We start from the raw sequence: 18,692 nt of genomic DNA on the forward strand, positions 1-18,692 counted from the left end.
ATTAATAAGTGGTGGATAAAATATATATTTAAAAAAATGATCTTGCCATAAGGGTAGTCTTAACGCCCAATAATTTATGGACTCTTACATATTTTCCTTTTTTTGTGTCTGAATAATAAAACGTTTTATCACTTTTTCATACTTTTACCACTTAATCTATAAAGAAAGTTATTAAATTAAAAACCTTAGTAGAATGGGTGAATTTATCACCGGACACCTCTCGTTTTAAAATTTCCAAACACGTATGTATTGTAAAGCACTCATCATTGCGGCTCTGACTCAAAGATGCCGGCCTGCTGTTGTTTCCTGGAGAAAGCGAGGTAGTTAACGGTCTCCGAGGTTTCTGACATCTGTTGCTGGTTGGCTGCCACAATGGCGAAATCCGGCCGAGATGCAGGGCAGGTTAAAAGATCACTGCGTTGAAGCGGCGGCAGCAGCGCATGCCACTCGCTCCGGCTGCGCGCGTTTGTTATTGTGCTGCAACTGGAGGCAGGCGAGAGGAAATGTGGACGCGCACCTGTTTTAGATGAATTACGGTAGTCTCGCAGTCCCTAACATATCCTACACAGACACAACCCCGAGTAATTCAACACTGATTTCTCTCCGTATGAGCGAGGGACAGACGAGATGCTAAAAACTCCAGCGAAACTTATCACTTGGACTCTTGGAAAGGTGACATTGTGAATAAACAAGACAAAGAAAGAACAACACAAGCTGGGAAGAAGACACGAAGAGGCACAAAAGCCGCGTGCTTTTTCTCCATCAACTTCCAAGAAGCGCGACCATGCAGCCCGTGAGCTAGTGCCCGATTATTGTTTCGACTTATCACCAACTGAGTGATCAGTTTGAGAAAGGAGGCCAATAAAAGAGAAAGGAAGAACTAATAAAGACTGTTGCCGCTGAAAGTAATGGTTCTGCGATATCAATCTTAGATCAAGACTTTTTTTTTCTCTTTTCGTTGCTCATTTTTCAACGTTTTGGGACTCGCCGGGACATTTGACTAAAGCTGCTGGAAGCGAGCTATCCACATGGTCCAGCCCGTAGCGTGAAAGTTGAGTTCTTCAGAATTTCCGAACAGGTTGATTTACTACTTATTCACTCTTCTTCTTCTTCTTCTTCCTCTGTAGAATAATTTACTCGCTTTGAAAAATGTTTATGGTCACACATAGCCTATAAGTAGATTACATTGTTGTTGATTTGCCTACCTTTGAACTGGAAGCTTTTGAAAACATACTTGAGCGTGTCATTGTTAGAGATAAACACAATTGGCCTAACTAAATTAATAATAGACAAATCCCATTGACGATTTGGTACTTAAGAATTTGTCATCTTGAAAACAGGTTGTAGTCACGGCTAGTAAATATTCAAATTTAAACATTGCAGACACGAGGGCTAGTGATTCAACCATTTCGGGGTAACTTTCAAGGGAACTTTCTTCGTCAAGGACGCCGCTAACAAGTGCTGGATCGCGCCTTCTTGTTGCTATAAATATAGCCTAAATAATTACCGTTTCATCCATGCCACGATGGAAATTAGACTATGACTGTAGACTACAACTTAGTGAAAAGTTGAAAATGAGGTCGGTGACATAGTTCCCCTCGTTTTCTCCCTCCTCAAAAACTTGTTTCTTGAGTGTGCTTTATTTCTTTGGCCAGTGGTGAAAGGTGCCACTTTCGGTAGCTGAATGCCCGACCAGGACGACATTGTGTTCAATAGCGGACTGTTTTTTTTAATCCTCAAACATGAACTATGAAATATTTATCAACTGTCCACACAAAGACGGCACACTTTTGCTCTCTACAATTGACCTCATATTTTTTTTGCCTGCAAGAAATATATATTTTTTCATTTTTACACATCACTTCGCTTTTAAATAAACCTCACTTCAAAAGTCCTGTTCAAAGTTGTGGGGCACGTTGTCTGTCTACCGCTTAAAATGCACGCTCGAGACATGGCCTCATCATTTTAAAAATGAAGATGAGAGAAACTATTAATTTTACTTGCGCTCAAGATGCCTCCTCCTACGACTCCTCATTGTGTTGTATGCTACGCCGTGGTACCAAATTTTCCAGGTGGTTAGGCTTTGATAAATAGGCTTGATGAGTTTCAGTCGGAGAGGAAACCGGGGCCCTGAGTATCTTCTCGCTTTTGCGGCGATAACGAGCTAAAAGTCACTGGTGTGTGGGGTTGATTTCACTTGAATTGTGCGGATAAACAGATTTATATTCTGAACGCCGAAACTCAACCAGTTGCTATAATCGTTCTCAATTCTTAGCAGCAATGCGATAGTTTAGGCTGCTCTAATTATGTCCCAAAAACGGAAAACGATGTTGTTCAATTAGATTCTGTAGAAATAGGCAAACCATATAATCCTAATCCGTCAGGTTCAATTTTACTATTGTTTTATTGGAAACAAATTTAAGATGTAACTTGATACGGGGTAATTTAAAAAGTTGAATCAGTAGCCCAATATTAAAATGGAGGTCAAACGCAAAACCTCAATCGGACTATTCCAGTCAAGTTTAAATAAACATAGGTAGAATCTCAAACTCCGCGCACTCAAAATAAAGCGTTGTATTGGTGGCTTTATATTTATGAAATTGCAGAAGATTTTTTTTGAATGCATCTTCTGCATGTTGAGCACAAGCTGCGCATCCAGTAGATTGAGAAGGCAAGTCATGGGGCTCACCATCACTCATTTTAAACTTTCTTTGTAAACTCCTTACGTGTATTGTGTGTGAAAATGTATTAACATATTGACTATGGAAATCTAATTATTAAGTCGTATAATTTTTTAACAGAAACCTCACCTTTAACCTAGTTGGTTATCATGACGCTTTCCACAAATGTATTTGAGCATATCATTAATAAGCGTGTTCGCTAATATTTTATTAATTATTGTGGTCATGTTTTATTTATTTAACGCTGAAAGTACGGATTGAGTTTAGAAATATTTATCTGATTATGAAAACAGGCATAGCAAATAAATTCACCCAACTCTCGCAAGTCGGCACCTTTCTCACACCTTTCAGATCGGGAGAATGCAGCTCAGAAGCCGTGACATCGTGCTCAGTAGCCTTCCGCTCCACACATTTTTAGAGATACTTGATTGACAATTAATTCATGTTTCCCTCGCCTATAGCCTATTTTGCCCTGTCATAAAAAACCATAAACACATGGCATGATGTTTGAGTTGGCTGTTATTATTACTTGATTGATGCTGGATGGGTGCAGTTGGCCCAGTTAATTGTAGTTAGTGCTCTTTCTCTCTTGCTGTTGTGCCGCCTGCCCCGGCGTCTGTCAGGCCGGGAGAGAATAGGTGGGTGTCGGGCTGTACTGATGGCCTCTTCGTGCGTGACACTTTTAATTGAAACAGCTGACAGGAATTTAATAGAATACTGAGAGCAAATTATACTGTTACATTTTATGGCTTATTGTTTTCGATGGATGTTTTTAAATCACAGTCACACAGTAACTGCTTAGGCTATAGCAGTAATTTAAAAAAGGTGATTTGGTGGATTTTGTACAGGACCTCATTTTGGTGATCCTTCCCCTGCTTGATGCTGAGCAGTGAAAGGTTTAAAAAAAAATTTGCCTGAATGCTGTTCTGTATGACAAAGTGAAATTGTTCTGTGGTATTTTAAAGACTATCTAATAGCATTGGCATGAGGACCTGTGATTAATATGTATGTAATCTTAGTGTCTTAGACTGCACACACACACACACACACATCTTGATTCAGTTGATACAAATTTTTGTATGGTGTTGCCAGTGATGGACCATTTACTAAAAAGGCTTTTCATATTTCTTATGTTTTTCAACAAATGTGAAATTAGGCAATTATTAGGGCGTGTGTGTGAGTGTGTGTTATTGTGTGAGTGTAAGAAGCATTCCTTGCCGGCTTGAGTTGGATTGAATTTGAATGGAGAGGAGAGGAGCGAAGCGGTATGCAGCGCTTGTACTGTTGGGGGAATCAATACTGTATCAATGTCGATCAATAAAGAGGGAGTATCTGCATCTTGGCAGTTTCTCTGACTTTAGTTTAGGAGAGTGCAACCAACAAATCACTTCACAAAAGATGTCTTTTTTTTGTTCTAAGCTAAAATCTCCTCGTACACAGCCTTGAACCTGTAGCTTAAGCATTGTTTATTTAGAAAAGAGAGTTTATATCCTGATACCCGCCATTTATTCATTCCTTACAATTTTCTTCTGAAAAAGCTGCAGGTATTTTTCCAATAATTGTGTTGTCAGAGTGAGCTGCGCTGTCTCCTCCAGCCAGATACATTACCAAATATTATTAATTTATTGTGTATTAGTAACACATGATTTATAGCTAGCAGTGGAATGCTGAGGGTGTGTGTGTGTGTGTGTGTTCCAGCTATTTTGGGTTTGCCTGAGGCATCTTGCTCACCTGGCCGTCTCTGAGAGATCTGGCAAGTTTAGACCTTGTTTTAGTGGGGTTTTTTCTCCATGAAATGTACATTTGTGACGACCGTCTAACCTCCTCAGCACCCCCCTCCCTGCAGACACTTGGCTTAGTTGGTTTTGTCGGTGAGCAGAGCATAAACACATATATGTCCACAGTGTGTGTGTGTGTGTGTGTGTGTGTGGTGTCTGTCCTCATTCTAAATTCTGATTAAGTCCTGTCAAGTGTGCTGGACAATAGCTTTAAGTTTTTAATCTCCGTAGCGGAAGTGACACCTCCTCGCGCTGGCTGCTATGGTGGAGGAGTGAGAGGAGTGAGAGGAGTGAGGAGGAGGAGTGCTCCTGCGCTGTCGTCTCCCCCATTAGGCCCCCTCCGCCGCTCCACACATAATGGCACAGGAGGAGTGAGTGCATCTCGTGGACCAGAGTGTTTTTCAAGAGATCGCAAGGCAACTGCAAAAATGAAGAGATTTCGTGTAGGATTTGACCCCGGTGTCTGTCGCCGCTCTCAAAAATGCATTTGTGCGCGAAAAATGAAATTGTTTTATTTAAATGTATTATTGAAGTGAAAAAAAAACGGGGGTTGTTTAAAGGCGGCCTTGAATTTTTAATGGTCATGTGCCGTGTGAATGGGCGGACTGTGCCGCGGCGTGCCGTAACGTAACGTGACGGGGACGGGCTGGACTGGCGTGAAGCATTGGAACCAGCGGTGATTACACATGTGGTTTTAATTGAACGTGTTATTCGGTGAAGCTGTGAGGCCTGGGCTGTGTGTGTGTGTGAATAATAAATTGGGCTCGTTTTGAGACACTGAGGACTGTTTTTATTACTCGTCTCGGAGCGGTGTCATTTTCTCCCGTGACCGTGGAGCTCGCAAAAAAAAAAGAATTGAAAGAAAAGCGAGAAAGTTAAAGCATAACAAGGGAAATGCAAGGGCAACATTTTACTCAACTTCAGCATTTCGCCCATCTGTGCATGAAAAACACAGAGAGAGAGAGAGGGAGAGCGAGAGAAAGGGTGGAAAAATCTGAGAAAAATAAGCAATGTTTTCCAGATGAGAGAGTTGAGGTGATTAGTGGCTATAGGGTGATCTTGGAGGGGCAGTGCAGCGGTGGAGATGCTGGGGGCTGGGGGCCCTGTGGCCCTCCTTCTCTCTCCTCTCCTCCCTGGGAGAAGGAGCCAAACGCAGACGCAGATCACCTGTGGGGCACACCTGGGTTTTAGTTACGGAGGTCACCCCCCCCGCCCACGAGCTCCTGCTGTCCCTCCTCTGGAGCCCTTGGGCCCCCCCCCCCCGCGTGTCCTGCCTCTGCTCCTGGACTGCGTGGGGGAGCGTGCCGTGCCGCGCTTCTCTGGAGAGTGTGAGGAGTCTTCAGCCCGTTAGGCGCTGATGAATGTCCTGGAGAGTGACCCGGGGCCGGGGCCACAGGCCGAGAGGGAAGGCCCATTTCCGATGAGCCGCAGTGGGAAGGATGGGGAGGGGGGAGGTTAGCGGAGTGTGTGCGTGTGTGTGTGTGTGTGTAAGTAAGTAAGTAAGGAGTCGTTTAGGGCAAGGCTGGGTGTCTGAGGACGGAAATGACAGTATAAGAGTGGAAGGCGTTGGTCATTATTCCTCTCCGTCCATTAGATCAACCTCCCCAGGGGGAGATTGGCAGCCACTGGCGGGCCCTTATGGAGCAGGAGGGAGCGTGTGTGTGTGTGTGTGTGTGTGTGTGTGAGTGAGAGAGAAAAGGTGAGTGTGTGTGTGTGTGTGCATGAGTGAGAGAGGTTGTGTGTGCATGTGTGCCTATATGTGTTTGAGTGAAGTAGAAAGAGTGAGTGAGTGTGTGTGTGTGTTTGTGAATCTAGAGAAAGTGTGTGTGTGTGTGTGTAGACCACCTCCACTCTGAGCTTTGTTCAGAAAGCAGCTCCTCCTCTCTTAGACCCTTTCAGCAGCTCCCCAAATCCTCCCCAGCTCAACTCTAAGGGCTCCACAAGGGGAGGGGTCCACTGGGGTGTGTGTGTGTGAGTGAGTCCTTGGGATGGTGCTCTGGCCGTGTCATGCTTTCCTCTGTGTGTGTGTGTGTGTGTGTGTGTGTGTGTGTGTGTGTGTGTGTGTGTGTCCGTGTGTGATTGAGTAGCGGTCTGGCTGTGTTATGCCTTTCTCTGTCTGTGTGGGTGTGTGTGTGTGATAGCTGCTGTAGTCTGGTCTGAAGCCTGGGACGGCGTGTGTGTGTGTGTGTGTGTGTGTGAACTCGGTGGCCCATTCCAGCGCTCCGATCGCTCCGACGGCGGCCGCTAACTTTGCATTCCAACTGACAGCTGTATTTACGTTATGGATTTTCTTTCAGTCCAGGGGTCCCCACCCCCTCACTCACACACACACACACTCACACACTCTGCGCCTCGTCGCTGTATCTCCCCAGCGGCTTCTTAACTAAGCTTCTGCCGTATTTTTTTTAAAACTCTGCAAAAGACGGAGAAGCCGTCATGTCTGTCTGTCAGAGCGGGGATGGGTGAATCAGCGCTCCGCTCCGAAAGAAGAGAGGGAAAATAAAGTTTCTCTCGTTTCTCCTTTTTTCTGTTTTAATCTGCCGTGAGGGGTCAGAGGATGACGTAAGGGTGACAGCTGCGAAGCGGAGTCTTTGTCAGAGCATCTTAATGCGTTGCGTAAATTCACCAATGAAGAGCTCTATTTAACATGACTTAAAAAGGCACTTCAATCCGTGGCAGAGATGAAAAATCCATAATATGTATGTACAAGTGTGAGTGTGTGTGTGTGGATCACGTCCTGGCGACGTTGAAGTGTGTGACACCGCTTTTAGAACTTTTCACTAAATATACCACAACTACTGCTTTTTATTTTATTTATTTTTTAAGGCTTATTTTCTAATTTCCACCAGAATATTGCGGTTCTCTCTCTCTCTGGCTTATTGTGTTTGGTTTCGTAGCGCAGAGCACACATTCCTGTCCGTGTGTCTAATAATGCTAAACCTCCAAGGTGGACTTAAAAAAAAATCCTAATCCGCACTGCCCCCCCCCCCCCAGCTATTGAAGGTGTGCTGGAGAACATTCCAGAAGGAGCCTCTGGCGCAGTACTGTACGCCTCAGTAACGCCCCCCCCCCCCCCCCCCCCCACACACACACACACACACAGCCCCTCGAACCGCACGACCATATACGTAACAACCATATAAATGCATCTAATTTTTTATTTGCTAATCCGTAAAGTATCGGCGCATTGGGCTGCGCCGCGCTGTGCTGTGCGTGGCGGGTCTTTTATGGCATTAGTAATGGGGAACAAGGGGATGCCTACTTAAGCTATTTGCATTTGAAACAGGCCAGACTGATGGAGCGTCTGGCTGCAGTATCTGGTAGCTGGTGTAAAACAAAATCAGATTCGTCTGTGCCTTTGATTGATGCGCAGAGGGTTTATTTTTTCCCTTCCGTGTAGCACACACACACACACACACACACCCCTAACCCATCCGAGTGTGTTTGAGCACGTTGAGTCCGTTAGAGTGTATCTGTCGCCCGCGCTGCGGAGGGTTCAGTGTGAAGTTTGTTTGGCAAGCCGGAGACAGAGATGCTCTTATGATTGAGATGCATGAGGCGTTAGTGTGTGTGTGTGTGTGTGTGTGTGTGTGTGTGTGTGTTAGTGTTAGTGTTGTGGGGGGGGGCACAGTGACCCTGAAGCTGCAAAAAGTCCCCCCCCTTGCGGTGAAGTGGCTTTGCTCAGTGGGGGGCCAAGACCGAGACCTTCTTCTGTGGTCCTTTAGTGCACACACACACACACACACGCCTCAGGTCCTTTTCAAAAGCGGTGTGGCGGCCGCTAGCAAATTGTGTCCCACATATTAGTGGGCACACACACACGACACACACGCACACATTGGTCATTGAAAAATGTAGCGGTGGCTTCCTCACACTGCGTGAGCGTCATCTGCCCTCCAGCTGAGAGTGCCGCCGCAGCACGGGTAGAGAGACGGGTAGAGACGGGTAGAGTCAGATTGGCAGCCAAGGGCTGCAAACTACGTGGGAAAAAGTGTGAAAAAACTCTTTAAAAACGTGTGTTAATTGTGTGACCCAATGATGATTTGTGTTGATACATGTTCACTTACCAAGCACAGTACGGTGAAGCCAGCCTTCATTTAAGACAATTGACAGGGAAAAACAATAGACCTGAACTTGAATTTGAAAATAAATTAAATGAGTTTACTATGAAATTTGAAATTTTTATTAGATAAATAACATTTTCTTCTTGGTTTATGAAAACCTAGGAAGTAAAATTTAAATCTCATTTAAATAATTTAAATCATGTCACGTTTAAATTATCCATTAAAAAAAAGAATCATCGTACAGCCCATAGATGGGCTTCTCCATCATTACTGTGTGTGTGTGTGTGTGTGTGTGTGTGTGTGTGTGTGTGACTTGCGGGGAGGGCCGAGTCGCTGGCTCGGGTTGCCTTTTTGCTTCTTGGTTGCGGTCGGGGGGCATTGTTGACCGAGGGACATCTGCCAGGAGATTATCCCCAGCTGTTTCTGAATAATTGTGTAATTCCCCCCTTCTCTCTCTCTCTCTCTCTCTCTCTCTCCCCCTCTCCCTCTCTCCTGCTCTCTCTCTCTCTCTCTAATATCATCCTTCTTTTCTTACTCCGCTTCCTTCTCCTCTTCCTCCTCTATCTCCTCTCTCTCTCTCTCTCTCTCTCCTGCTCTCTCTCTCTAATATCATCCTTCTTTTCTTACTCCGCTCCCTTCTCCTCTTCCTCCTCTCTCTCTCTCTCCTCCTGTCTCTCCTGCTCTCCTTCTTGGCTGGAAGGGGAAGAGTCTCGGGCGGGCAGCACTTTATTCTGCTGGGAGTGGGCAGTGGTCAGAGTGTGTGTGTGTGTGTGTGTGGGGGGTCAGTTGTGCCAGTGTGCAGCCTGGCCCTGTGGTCCCCATGAAGCGGCTGACATTTGTAAAAGGATTTCACATCCACAGTGCCCTTCTTGCCTGGGAGACACACACACACACACACACACACACACACACACACACACACACACACACACACAGTGCCCTTCTTGCCTGGGAGACGACCCAAGCCTTAAACCCGGGGGATTACGCTGTCTGTTCTCCGTACTACATTAGCTCAGCTCAGCTCTGCTTCCTCCTCCTCCTCCTCCTCCTCCTGCCTCTGGTCTAACTCCTTAGCCCAGGTCTCCTATCCTCCTCCGGCTGCTCCTCCTCCTCCTCCTCCTCCTCCTCCTCCTCCTCCTCCTCATGCTGCAAGAGTTGTTTGTGTTGCAGGTTTTCAAGTTTATGTACTCCTTTTTAAAAAAAATGTTTTTATCCCCATTTTTATCCACAAAGAAAATGAACGCCTTCTCTTCTCCTCCTCTTCTCCTTCTCTTCTCCTCCTTCTCCTCTTCTCCTCCTCCTTCTCTTCTCCTCCTCCTCTTCTCCTCCTCCTCTTCTCTTCTCCTCCAAGTCTCAGATGTTGTCAGTTTCTCCACTCCTGTGTTCTCTCCTGTTGTGTCTCGTCGTTCAGTTCATGGGTTAGGTTGTAAATGGTGTGTTCTCTGGTTAGAGGTTACTTTAACGGACGTATTCTCTTGTCTGAAAGCACAGAAGTGTGTGTGTGTGTGTGTGTGTGTGTGTGTGTGTGTGTGTGTGTAGAGGGGTTGCACACAGATTGTGAGGTTAGTTTTCACTTCCTCCATCACTGGGCATCATGACTTCCTCAGAACAGTTTTCATCTTCCTTCCTTCCTTCACTCCCTTTCTTTCTTTCTTTCTTTCTTTCTTTCTTTCTGTCTGTTTCTCTCTCGCTCACTCAGTTTCTCTGTTTCTATTTCACACCAACTCACTCTCTTACAAACTGGCCTGTTCTCCTTTTCCCCTCAGCTCTCTCCTTCTCTCCTTTTCTCTCTCTCTCTAACCCCCTCCTCTCATTCTCTCTTTCTCTCTCTCTCTGAGCCAGTTCTGTGAAATGGTGCCCAAACTGACAAGTCGTTTTCTGCGAGGCTCATTGAGAATATATTTTACAGTTTCTTAATGGTGTAGATTGAGAAAGCAGAGGTGTGTGTGTGTGTGTGTGTGTGTGTGTGTGTGTGTGTGTGTGTGTGTGTGTGTGTGTGTGTGTGTGTGTGTGTGTGTGTGTGTGTGTGTGTGTGTGTGTGAGATTTTTATGTGCTCTTTTCCCCTCTCTTTCTCACTGCATCAGAGCAGAAACCCACGGCAACTTGAACTGCCACAGCTTCTCTGTCTCTCCCTCTCTCTCCCTTTCTCTGTCTCTCTCGCTCCCTCTCTATCTCTCTCGCTCTCTTTCTCGCTCTCTCTCCCTCTCTCTCCCTTTCTCTGTCTCTCGTTCCCTCTCTCCCTTTCTCTCTCGCTCCTTTTCTCTCGCTCTCTCTCTCTCTCTCTCTCTCTCTACCTCTCTCTCCCCCCTCTCTCTATCTCTCTCCCTCTCTCTCCCTTTCTCTGTCTCTCTCGCTCCCTCTCTCCCTTTCTCTCTCGCTCCCTTTCTCTCTCGCTCCCTTTCTCTCGCTCCCTCTCTCTATCTCCCTCTCTACCTCTCTCTCCCCCTCTCTCCCTTTCTCTCTCCCTCTCCCTTTCTACCATTTTCTCTCTCTCTCTCTCTCTCTCTCTCTGCCTGTCTGCTTTCCCCCTTCTTTCGTTTCTGTGTTGTGTGTGACAGTGGGGCTATGCCGTGTGTGTGTGTGTGTGTGACAGAAAGCTGTGCCGTGTGTGTGACAGAAGGCTGTGGTGTGTGTGTGTGTGACAGAAGGATGTGTGTGAATGTGACAGAAGGCATTTGCGAGGCAGCGTCTTACCTTTTCAAATTAATTATTCTCCTGCCGTCCTTGAACCCGTGTTGAAGAGGGATCCAATGCCTTAATTAAAAGACCACTGACAACCAAATTCATGTCTTTTTTTTATGATTTCTCTCCAGTTGAACATTTATTATTTGTTTTACAGACAGGAAATAAGAGATGTGGTAGGGGAATAAAGTGGCATCCCCCCACCCTGACCAGATTTAAAGACAGGAAATAAGAGATGTGGTAGGGAAGTAAGGTGGCACACACACACACACACACACGGCCCACCCAGACCAGATTTCAGTCTCTATGCAAATGAGGCAGACTGACACTTCCCATCAACAGCCGCCTAGAACGCATCATTTCCGAGATATCAGGGAAATTAACATCGCCACTAAGTGTTTTTAAATGATTCGTCATTTTTGTGTGAAACCAGGGCGAAGAATTGTGTTGAAACGAACCTTGTAGATTCAGGGAGTTGTGTGTTGGAGAGGGGGAAGAAAGCCTGCGTGTGTTTTGTCATGTGAGATGTTTGTAATCACCTTGACTTGTGTGTGTGTGTGTTTCAATGCACGTTAAATAAGTGTGTGAGTGTGTTTGGTTAGATAAGTGTGTGTGAGTGTGTTTGGTTAGTTGGTTTCTGCGTGGAAGCGAAGGGAAGCGGTCCGTCTCTCAGGTGTGTAGACGGACAGATGAAACCCCTTTAAAAAAACTCTTTTGGAATAAAGAGCTGGACATGACGACTGTTAAACCCATTCAGGCATCAGGCCTCTCTGTCATTAAAGTCCTTTTATTTCCCCTACATGAGCTTTCCTTTGAACTATTTACAATCTGCCACTAATGGAGAAAACACAAATGCGGCTTTTCATAAAGGACATTTATTACGCCGCTTGAACGCAGAACCAGTCTGCAAAAACACACTGCACAATGCTGGAGAAATAAAAAAAAAAAATTATATGTATTTATAAATAAATATATTATATCATTTATATAATAAATAAAAGTCATACAAAGATATTTGAAGGACATTGAATGTATTATAATTAAAAAATAATCGTTGTTTTGAATTGGCTGCTGGGTAGGTTCTGTGTGTGTTTTGAAGGTGGGTAAGGCCAGGAGCACAGAGCAGCTGTGTGTGTGTGTGTGTGTGTGTTTTGAAGGCCATAAGCAAATCAAACTTTATTTGTACGGCGCAGTGATTTTAATACTGGTGTGATGTGCGCTCTCCGTCTTGTTTTAGTGAGGACTCGCGCTGCTGCATTCTGTATTGTTTGTAGTTGACTAATGGCTTTTTTTGGTAGACCAGACAAAAGCGAGTTACAGTAGTCTAGCCTGCTCGTGATAAACGCATGCATCAGTCTTTCGGTGTCAGCCTGAGCGAGAAACGGTTGCACCTTAGCAATGTTTCTCAAGTGATAAAAAGATGTTTTAATTATATTTTTGATATGGGTTTCAAAATTGAGATCTGAGTCAAGTATGACGCCTAGGTTTCTGGCTTGGTGCTTGGTGTTAAGTGCTAGTGTTTTTAAGTGTGCAGTTAGTTTCTCTCTCTCGTTTTTTTCACCAATGACTAATACCTCTGTTTTATCTTGGTTTAGCTGGAGAAAGTTTTGTGACATCCATACATTTATATCAGAAATGCAATTTACCAAACAATCAATAGAGCTGTAGTTGTTGGGTGTTACAGAAATATAGAGCTGGGTGTCATCTGCATAGCTATGATAGTCGATGTTGTGCCTCCTAATTACACTACCAAGGGGTAGCATGTATAGACTGAAAAGTAAGGGCCCTAAAATGGATCCTTGAGGGACCCCACAGGTCATACAAATGTTTTTTGAGCTGTGGTCTCCGAGGGCGACAAAGTATTCCCGGCCAGTTAGATAGGTCCTAAACCAGTTTAGGACCGGACCAGTTTAGGACCGGACCAGTGAGGCCAACCCAATTTTCAAGTCTATCAATAAGGATATTGTGATCAACAGTATCAAAGGCTGCGCTCAGATCCAGAAGGGCCAAGACAGATAGTTTTTTGGAGTCAGCATTTATCCTGAGATCATTTACAATCTTGACTAATGCCGTTTCTGTGCTATGATTGGAGCGAAAACCAGATTGGAAGGTGTCAAATGCACAGTTAGCATCTAGGAAATTATTTAACTGTTTAAAGACAATTTTTTCCAGGATTTTGCTTAGAAAGGGAAGGTTAGAGATGGGTCTAAAATTGTTTAGAACTGAAGAGTCTAAATTGCTTTTCTTCAGGAGGGGTCTCACCAGGGCAGTTTTAAGTTCTGATGGGAAAATACCTGTAAGCAGGGAACAGTTTATAATGGCTAGAATGTCCTTAGACACAGAGTCAAAGATGGTCTTAAAAAATTTGGTGGGAAGGGGATCAAGAGGGCATGTAGACGGCTTCAGTTGTGACACTACTTTGTTCAGCATTTCTATATCAGCCAGTGCAAAAAAGCTCATACTGTTACAGCATGGTGGAAGGGGATCAGAAAACAAGACATTTGGAATTTCTTGAGCAATATTTTTCCTAATGTTCGTTAGAGCATTAGGTCACTCACTTTCTGAGGCTTTTGTGAAAGTTTGCCAGAATCTTTGCAATTTACAAAAGGAAGAGAGCTGGAGTGGCCTGTAGTTCTGTGTGTGTGTGTGTACTGTCTGCGCCGTGAGCACACTGGCCGGCCCTGCTTTGCTATGGGTAATTGCACCCCACCGCCCCTCCTTGTACCCCCCCCCCCCAAACCCACACATACACACATGTCCCCTCTGCAGACCCCCCCCCCCCCACACACACACACGTCCGTCCCCCCAAAATTTGGTCTTTTCATCCCCTCCTCAAATAAACTCTCGTTGCCGATTGCCTCAGAGACCCCCCCCCCCCCCCCAGTGGTGCACATTATTAGCATATTGTCGCCGTTAGAGAGAGCGCCCCCCCCCCCAATTTGCTGCTTAATGGGGAAGGGGGCTTGTTCTAGAGTAACCGCTTTGAACCTGTGAGCGCGGGGTCAAGATCAGCCCTGAGGATGTTCCTCTCCTCTCCTCTCCTCTCCTCCCCCGCCTCCTCTCCGCTCCTCTCCTCTCCTCCCCCGCCTCCTCTCCTCTCCTCCCTTTTCTCCTCTCCTCTCCTCCCTTTTCTCCTCTCCTCTCCTCCCCCTGCCCTTCCTCCTCTCCTCTCCTCCTCTCCTGTGCTCTCCTCCTCTCCTCTCCTCTCTTCCTCTCCTCTCCTCCCCCTGCCTTTCCTCCTCTCCTCCCCAACCTCAAATGTATTAATGCGCACAGAGGCACTGGGTTAGTCAGGAGGGATGGGCCGTGTGTGTGTGTGTGTGTGTGTGTGTGTGTGTGTGTGTGTGTGTGTGTGTGTGTGTGTGTGTGTGTGTGTGTGTGTGTGTGTGTGTGTGTGTGTGTGTGTGTGTGTGTGTGTGTGTGTGTGTGTGTGTGTGTGTGTGTGTGTGTGTGTGAGAGAGTTCCTCTCTGGTAAATGTGGCTTTGAGAATTTGAGTCGCCACTGTGTGGAACCACGGTGGCTCCGCCTCCCCATGAATGACAAGGCAGGACGGGGGATGGAGAGAGAGAGAGAGAGAGAGAGAGAGAGAGAGAGAGAGAGAGAGAGAGAGAGAGAGAGAGAGAGAGAGAGAGAGAGAGAGAGAGAGAGAGAGAGAGAGAGAGAGAGAGAGAGAGAGAGAGAGAGAGAGAGAGAGAGAGAGAGAGAGAGAGAGAGAGAGAGAGAGAGAGAGAGAGAGAGAGAGAGAGAGAGAGAGAGAGAGAGAGAGAGAGAGAGAGGCTCGTGGAGAGGAGAGGAGAGGGCTCGTGGAGAGGAGAGGAGAGGGGAGGGCTTGAGGAGAGGAGGGGGGGAAAGGAGAGGAGAGGAGAGGGCCATGATTGATTAGAGCTGAACTGTGCTCTGGGCTTCATAATCAGGCCTCCTCCCCAATCATCCAATAGACGCCTAATCAGGGGAATTGACGAAGCTCCTTCTTGGGGTCGCTGTGCGTTCGTGCGTGTGTGTGTGTGAATTGAGAGGTGACCACAGCTCATGCCTTGTTGCAGCCAATACTGTAAGATAATGGAGCTTGAATGTATACACTCATATACACATGTGTGTGTATATATATATATATATATCTCATGTGCAATACCAGTCATGGACATAGAAAAGTCACTTAATATCACTGTCTTTGAGTATTACACACACACACACACACACACACACACACACACGCACCTATGTTCTGTGTGGTTTTCGTCTTTCCCAGATTCCCAATCAGTTTCTCTGCTTCAGTGTGTCACGAGTGTGACGGAGCGGGGCACTTTTGAAATGAACGCTAGAGAAAAAAATGGAAAAGTTTTTGTAAGTGTGTGTGTGTGTGTCACCTGTTTCATGTCTTCTGTTTAGTCTTCATCAACTCAGCCCAAGGTTGTCTGGAAAAATCTCCCCAGCCTTGGGTGTGTGTGTGTGTGTGTGTGTGTGTGTGTGTGTGTGAGGGGGGGGGGATAGAGAATGAGTGAGTGAGTGTGTTTTGGCAGGGTCTCTCTTCCGCCCTGCTCTTAAAAGAAGCAGCTTATCTATCAGCTGACTTTATTTTCCATAGAGAGACTTTAAAATATTGATATTACACGTTTCACATTTTATTGCCATAAAACACACTCCATCTCCGTCTCCCTGTGTCGGTGCCGTTATGGATGGGCTTGTGTTCTGCTGCCGCTGCCGGCTGAGTGCGTGCTGCCGGTTCCCCCGACGGTTCCCCCTCGGAGCCACAGCTCAGGATCAGTGAGGGGGTGAAGGGGTCGAGAACGGCGGGGAAGCACTGGCTGAGACTCCTGCTCTGTGTGTCAGGGATTCTCTCTCTCTCTCTCTCTCTCTTTCAAAAAGGGGGGGGCAGGGGGTGTGGAATCTGGCTCAGGGAGCCCCTCTCTCGCTTTACGTCTCGATCTGAAAAGCACGTTAGTGTATGCGGCGCTGTGCATGCGGCGTTATGTATGCGGTGCTGTACTGCGCCCGTGGTGATGTTCTGATCTCTCTAATTTGGCCGTCTCACTGTACTGCACCTCACACACACACCGCGTCTCACTATACTGCACCTCACACACCACACACACCTCACACACCGCGTCTCACTATACAGCACTCACACACCAGCAGAACCTTTCCGGCCAAACAGCCATACAGTTCCAGTTTCGTAACACCCCTCTCTCTCTCACCTACCATCTCTCTGCCCCCCCTCCCCATCGCTCTGCCCCCTCCCTCTCTCTCACCTACCATCTCTCTGCCCCCCCTCCCCATCGCTCTGCCCCCTCCCTCTCTCTCACCTACCATCTCTCTGCCCCCCCTCCCCATCTCTCTGCCCCCCTGCCTCTTATCTTCTGCCCGTGTCCATTAATGCGAGTGTAGGCACGAGGGTCTTTTGGGTACAGTGCAATTTATCAGACGGATGTAGGTTTAGGGGGAGGAGAGGGGGGGCAAAAAAAGAAAGAATCAGCCCTTCAAAGAAATTCTATTCTTCTTCTTATTTTGAATGTTTGACGAGGCATTGAAAAGTTTCCTAACGTCATACGGCAGGAACAGAGGCGAACAGAGCCAGTCGTCTAATCACTCTTCACAGAGAAATGACTTCCAACCAGATTTAATTAACTGATAAGTGCGCCTTCAAATTAATTTTTCAAGGATGTTAGATTTTGATTAAGAAACTCCTAAAAGAAATAGACGAATAATCAATTTTTTAATCAACTTACTCAAATGGTAACTGGTTAATATGGTAATTTTGGCAATTAGGGCAAATACTGTAGTGCAGTAGTTTCAATGCATCCCATAATATCCCCTTAAAGGAATTATAATATCTTTACATCTAATTATCATGCTTATTTCAGTTTTTTTGTGGGGCTACCTCTCAATTTCAGGATTCGTTTCTTTTCTTTTTTTTGGTGTCTTCCACCAGTGTTGTGTTCTGATGAGAAGTGTGAAAGTGTATTAAAGGGTTGTGTGTGAACGGGTCCTATTAAAGGCTCAGTGTAAGCGGGTCCTACATGAATAGGCACTTTCACCCATCCTAATCGGGTGGATGTTGGGGGGGGTGGTGGGGGTGGGGCTAATGTTAAGTGTTAAATTCAATCCGCGAGTCGTTTCCATTTAAAGCAAAAATGGCTTGAGATTTCTTAAGGCCCCCTCCTCCATTAAGGGTTTCTGAATTATGCGTGCTAAGAAGTTTTATTACTTTGAGTCTCGGCACTTCTCATGGATGGGCAAAAGGTATGAGCACATTACCATACATCTTCACAGAAGTTTCCTGAGCTGGGGTAATTGATTGAAACTTGAGGGGTAATTGGCGTTTCTGAAGTCCGTGTTCTGGTGATTTGAAAGGAAAGCGGGTTCTGCTTACTGTGCGCTTAATTGGAGCCGGTCGGCTGGGGAGGCACCTGTACACTATTGTTCCTGAGCGCCCAAATATGGGCTCCTTTAGTTCAACTTCCTGAGCGCTTGCTGGGCATTAAGGGGGGGGAGGGGCTATTGGAAGAGGGGTGGCTATTGGAAGAGGGGGCGTTGAGAGCTGTGATTAGCCCTTTAAGACTGAGTGGGGTGTGTGTGTGTGTGTGTGTGTGTGTGTGTGTGTGTGTGTGTGTTTCCGTTTAGCTGCCAGAGACGGGTGGCGGCGATGAACTAGTGTGGAGCGCTGTAATGTGCTTATGTGTGTGAAGACCCGTCAGCGGTGTGTCTGTGTGTGTGTGTGTGAGCACTTAGTGTTTTTCCCCTCTGTAGCTTCGGGATGGAAATGAACATTTTATTTGTTTCATTGACTGAGTAAAGCATGTAATTAGCACAGTTTTTCCAGGGAAATATTGACAAATGTTTGAAAGATGCATGCTGAATTATGCGTGTGCCATTTTTCTGTTTCCGTCTGAATATTCTTACACGGCTTTAATGCTTTAATGAAACACACACACAAACAGACCGACATTATGGTTGCACAAGTGCCTATTTTTACAAATTGAGTACTGGGGGGTGGGTTTACTGTGTGTGTGTGTGTGTGTGTGTGTGTGTGTGTGTGTGTGTGTGTGTGTGTGTGTGAAGGAGGTGTCTTGTATCATTTCAAAGACTATGTAACTATGATGGGGTTTGTCTCAGTACATAGAGCAAAGCATGAGATTAATGATTTGATATGAATATAAGTTTACTGTGTGTGTGTGTGTGTGATATGAATATAAGTCTTGGGCTTATTTTACGCAATGGTAGAGTATGGATGATGCTGACGATATGTGAACATTATCGCTACCACATTCGACAGTAGTCATCTAATTCAGCCGTCAAAGTGGATTATTAGGAGTTTTATATATAGGCTGTTTTTTTTATTATTATTCTGTGAAACCTGGCCATCATTAAAAAATGAAATTTGATAATATTCCTGTTTTTTTTGTTTAGTCCATATTAGAGTCCATATTAGAGATCTGTCCACAACTCACAATTATTAACGTTTAGGCGATTTTTATCACAACGACA

At 45.7% G+C, this 18,692-nt stretch overlaps 1 protein-coding gene across 1 annotated transcript in view; it reads left to right on the forward strand.

The window, feature by feature from the left end:
• The first annotated feature begins 374 nt into the window (after positions 1-374).
• Positions 375-18,692, forward strand: part of foxp4 (forkhead box P4) — a 156,085-nt gene continuing 137,767 nt past the window's right edge. The window contains exon 1 of the mRNA XM_031567857.2: positions 375-1,078. The gene's annotated coding sequence lies outside the window, so the exon portion shown is untranslated. The remainder of the gene's footprint in view (positions 1,079-18,692) is intronic.

The sequence above is a fragment of the Clupea harengus genome, chromosome 5 (assembly GCF_900700415.2).
Source record: "Clupea harengus chromosome 5, Ch_v2.0.2, whole genome shotgun sequence".
NCBI lineage: Eukaryota > Metazoa > Chordata > Actinopteri > Clupeiformes > Clupeidae > Clupea > Clupea harengus.